This window comes from Hylobates moloch, unplaced genomic scaffold (assembly GCF_009828535.3).
Source record: "Hylobates moloch isolate HMO894 unplaced genomic scaffold, HMol_V3 SCAFFOLD_14, whole genome shotgun sequence".
Lineage (NCBI taxonomy): Eukaryota > Metazoa > Chordata > Mammalia > Primates > Hylobatidae > Hylobates > Hylobates moloch.
The window spans coordinates 34902898-34907500 of NW_026652289.1; the positions used below are offsets into that span (position 1 = coordinate 34902898).

A 4603-nucleotide genomic window follows, 5' to 3' on the forward strand; every position below is an offset into this window, starting at 1 on the left:
TAGTTTTAGATATTACATTTCAGTCTTTAATCCATCTTGAGTTGATTTTGGTATATGGTGTGAGGAAGGGGTCCAGTTTCAATCTTCTGCATATGACTAGACAGTTATCCCAGCATCATTCATTGAATGGATGGCCCCTTCCCCATTGCTTATTTTTGTCAATTTTGTGGAAGATCAGATGGTTGTAGGTGTGCAGCATGATTTCTGGGCTCTGTGTTCTGTTCCATTGGTCTATGTGTCTGTTTTGGTACCAGTACCATGATGATTTGGTTACTGTAGCCTTATAGTCTAGTTTGAAGTCAGGTAATGTGATGCTTCCAGCTGTGTTGTCTTTGCTTAGGATTGCCTTGGCTATTCTGGCTCTTTTTTGGTTCCATGTGATAAAATGGTTTTTTCTAATTTCATGAAGAATGCCATTGGTAGTTTGATAGTAACAGCATTGAATCTGTAAATTACATTGGGCAATATGGCAATTTTAACAATATTAATTCTTCCTCTCTGTGAGCATGGAATGCTTTTTCATTTGTTTGTGTCAACTCTGGTTTCTTTGTGCAGTGTTTTGAAATTCTTGTTGTAGAGGTCTTTCACCTCCATGGTTAGCTGTATTTCTGGGTATTTTATTCTTTTAATGGCTATTGTGAATGGGATTGTGTTCCTGGTTTGGCTCTCCACTTGGATGTTGTTGGTGTATAGGAATGTTACTGATTTTTGTAGTTATTTTGTATCCTGGCTACTGTTACTGGTACTTCTTTTCTCTAATCAACACTGCTGTTTTTTATGTTTTTATTTTACTTTTAAAAATGGAATGCTTTACACATTTTCATGTCAGCCTTGCACAGGGGCTGTGCTAATTTCTCTTACCATTCCAATATGTGCTGCTGAAGTTAGCACAACACTGCTTCTTATGGGTATATCATCACATCAAAAATACAAGAGTTCTGCAGTAGAGATCGGAGAATCAGTCCCACAGGGATGTGGAAGGGAAAGGGAAGAATGCAGGCAACAGTGCATTGAATCCATCACTTATTCCCCCCAACTTTCCAAGATCTGAGAAAAAAAACAATCTCCTTATAAAAAGGTGAATGTGGCAAAGTACAAAAGTCTGGATACCATGTCAGAAGGCCAGAGATGGAGACATGTCTCCTATGCGATATCCCAGGGAGGCTGGTCAGATTCTGTCATTTGTTCTCCTAGGGGAATCTATGAGGTCTCTAAGGTTCCTGGCTGGGTCCTCAAAGCTTACTTGTATATCCCAAATAGCCTTAGCCCTCTGCGTTGTATTTACTTGTAAATACATCACATTAATATGGTCATCTGCTATCTTCACATCAACAAATTCAAAGCCTCCTGATGTATCATGTAATCACTATGTACTATGCATTTTCAGCACAGGAATAATATTGTTCTCTTTAATTTCCTGGACTCAACAAAAGAATGACTCAGTCAGAAAGAAATTCCACTTTGCATATTGTTAAACAATGCCTCAGAGATTTTCCCAACAGAATAGAATGATGGAGTCTTGGCTCCTAAACACTGACATTCACCTGCTTCATTTCCTATAAAACCTAGGCCAGGCCCGGTGAAACGGGCTGGCCAATGTTGTAACAGCTGTAAGACCAGCTTCTCCACTGTGAGTCTACACAGTGCCTGGAGTCAGAGGGAGGGTGCTTAATTTAAATAACCTGTCCATCAAACTTTGATTCTAATTATTTTTCTAATTATGTTCTCTGTTGGTATATTCTGAGATCCAGAAACCACCTGTCTATGTACTTGCTTTTTTGAGAAATGCAAGAGCTTGCATTTATGTAAAAAAAAAAAAAAAAAAGAGCAAGGACAATAACTCTCACATTTCAAAATTTACTTTCTAATACACAAAAATATTTTAGGGGAACTAAGGTAAGATTCTTTATCATATTGCAATGAGATTCTAAGATGACTCAACTCCCTTTAGTCTTTCTTAATGAGGAATCACAATGGTTTTTGAGAGACGGTCTACTTTTCTTAAGATGGCTGTGGAGCAGGAAGTTAGCTATGTAGGAAATAGGAAAAAGGGAGGGATAGGAATGTATTAGTGATTTCTGGCTACTGGACATATCCAGTTCTTGTTGATCATGCTTGCCCAGGTCGGGGGTTCTCCATCTGACACTTTATGCTTTTCCTCCAACTGTGGCCCAGCAGCTTAAGAATGAGGATCAAAATTTTGTATATGACTAATTCTCTTCTCTCAAGACTGTCATTTTCATTGTGTCTCTAATACATTTGCTGAAAGAAACTCCCAAAATACATTAAGTGGAAGGATGTTTATTGCAATTAAAATGTTCCCTGAGTCAGCAAAGTTAGTGGCCTGATTGTGGAGGCGTCAGGAGACTCTCCAGGACTCCCCAACATGTTCCTCATCAGCTTGCTTCACAGTGAACTCTGTCTGACCCTGTGACCTGGATGCAGCCCGCACAGGGAGCTCCGCTCTCTGGGTGAGGTCACATGCCAACCTAGAACCCTTGGCCTGAGAAACCCCTGCCATTTCTTTTTAGGTGTCTGCATATCTAGAAGGGCACCATTTAGAATGACCCTGGGAAGCCTGCCAGTCTTCTATGCGAGCATGCTGTATATTTCATCCCTTAGTTAGTAGGAAGCAATGAAGGGAGTTGGAATTTACTCTTAGCTAAACTCGAGGCAGCAGGGAAAGTCAGTACATGCCTCTTATCATCAAAAGCCCTAGTTTGGCATCACATGTGCCTGGGAGGGAATGAAAGATTAGTGGAACAGACCATCCCTATTGTTCCTTTTGCTGGGGTGTGCTATACTTCAAACACCAGGGGGACTTGTCACCATCATGGGCATTTAGAATGGCAGGTGGCAAGCTGGGTACGGTGGCTCACGCCTGTAATCCCAGCACTTTGGGAGGCTGAAGTGGGCGGATCACCTGAGGTCAGGAGTTCAAGACCAGCCTGGACAACATGGTGAAACCCCATCTCTATTAAAAATACAAAAATTAGCTAGACATAGTGGCACGTGCCTGTAATCCCAGCTATTTGGGAGGCTGAGGCAGGAGAATCGCTAGGATTCTCCAGAAGGTGGAGGTTGCAGTGAGCTGAGATCATGCCATTGCACTCCAGCCTAGGCAAGAGAGCAAGACTCTGTCTCAAAAAAAAAAAAAAAAAAGGCAGATGGCAGCCTGTGTGTGTGTGACATACATTGACTTATAAACTTTTGTTTTTCCATACTTTTGTTTTATGATTAATTGCCTGTTAGGTATTTATTGTAGGTGTGATACTGTAAAATATATACTTGGTCTTTGACCTGTTTTCTGACATACAACTTCTAAAATCATTAAAATCTCCAAGATAATGTCTATTTGTGTGCTAATGAGATGACTGGTGGCAGACAGCCCCTAGGTAGCTTCAAATGGGGTGTATTAGTCCATTCTCATGCTGCTAATTAAGACATACTTAAGACTGGGTAACTTATACAGAAAAAGAGGTTTAATGGACTCACAGTTGCACATGGCTGGGGAGGCCTGCCAATCATGGTAGAAGGTGAAGGAGGAGCAAAGGCACATTTTACATGGCAGCAGGCAAGAGAGTATGTGCAGGGGAACTGTCCTTTATAAAACCATCAAATCTCATGAGACTTATTCACTATCATGAGAGCAGCACAGGAAAAACCTGTCCCCATGATTCAATGACCTCCCACCAGGTCCCTCCCATGATGTGGGGATTTCGGGAGCTACGATTCAAGATGAGATTTGGGGGGTGGGTGGGGACACAGCCAAACTGTATCATGGGGGCTGGCCCCCAGAAAGATCAATAAATGATTACAGTGTTGGATTTTCATCCCCATCTCCCAACCTCTGGGGAGGGGAAAGGGGTTGAAGGCTAAGTTGATCACCAGTGTCCAATGGTTTACGTCAATCATAAAATCTCAAAATGACTGGCTTTGGGGAGCTTCTAGATAGCTGAACATGTAGAGGCTCTTGAAGGGTGGCATGCTCAGGGAAGGCATGGAAGCTTTGCGCCCCTTCCCTAACACCTTAACTTATATATCTCTTCATCTGTATCCTTTGTAATATCATTTATGTTAATAGTAAACTGGTGAACATGAGTATTCCCTTAGTTCTGTGAGCCACTCTAGCAAATTACTCGAATTTAAGTAGGGGATCATGTGACTCTTGATTTATAGCCAGCAGTTCAGAAACGTAGACAAAACAACCTGTGCTTGTGATTGGCATCAGAAGTGGGGTGGAAGCAGTTTTGTAGGACAGAGCCCTTAACTTGTGGGAGCTATGCTAACTCTATGTAGATAGTGTCAGGATTGAATTGAATTAGAGGATACCCAGCTAGTGTCTGCTGCAGAACTGATTGCTTTCTTGGTTTGTAGGAGAAAACCACACATGCATTTGGACGCGGAAGTCTTCTGTGTAATTGTTGTGGTATGGGAGCAGAGGAAAAGTAGTTTGTGTTTTCCACAGTTTGTGTTTGTGCTTTTTCCACCCAGAGTGGGGAAAACACTTTCTAAAATGTTAAACATAGAGTTACCATATGATCCAGTAATTCCACCCTGATGTATGTACCCAAAAAGATTGAAAGCAGTGTCTCAAGCAGGT

The 4603-nt window shown here is 41.6% G+C and overlaps 1 pseudogene; it reads right to left on the minus strand.

Moving 5' to 3' along the window:
- Nucleotides 1-794: 794 nt before the first annotated feature.
- Nucleotides 795-891, minus strand: LOC116482684 (U6 spliceosomal RNA; annotated as a pseudogene).
- Nucleotides 892-4603: the final 3712 nt, after the last annotated feature.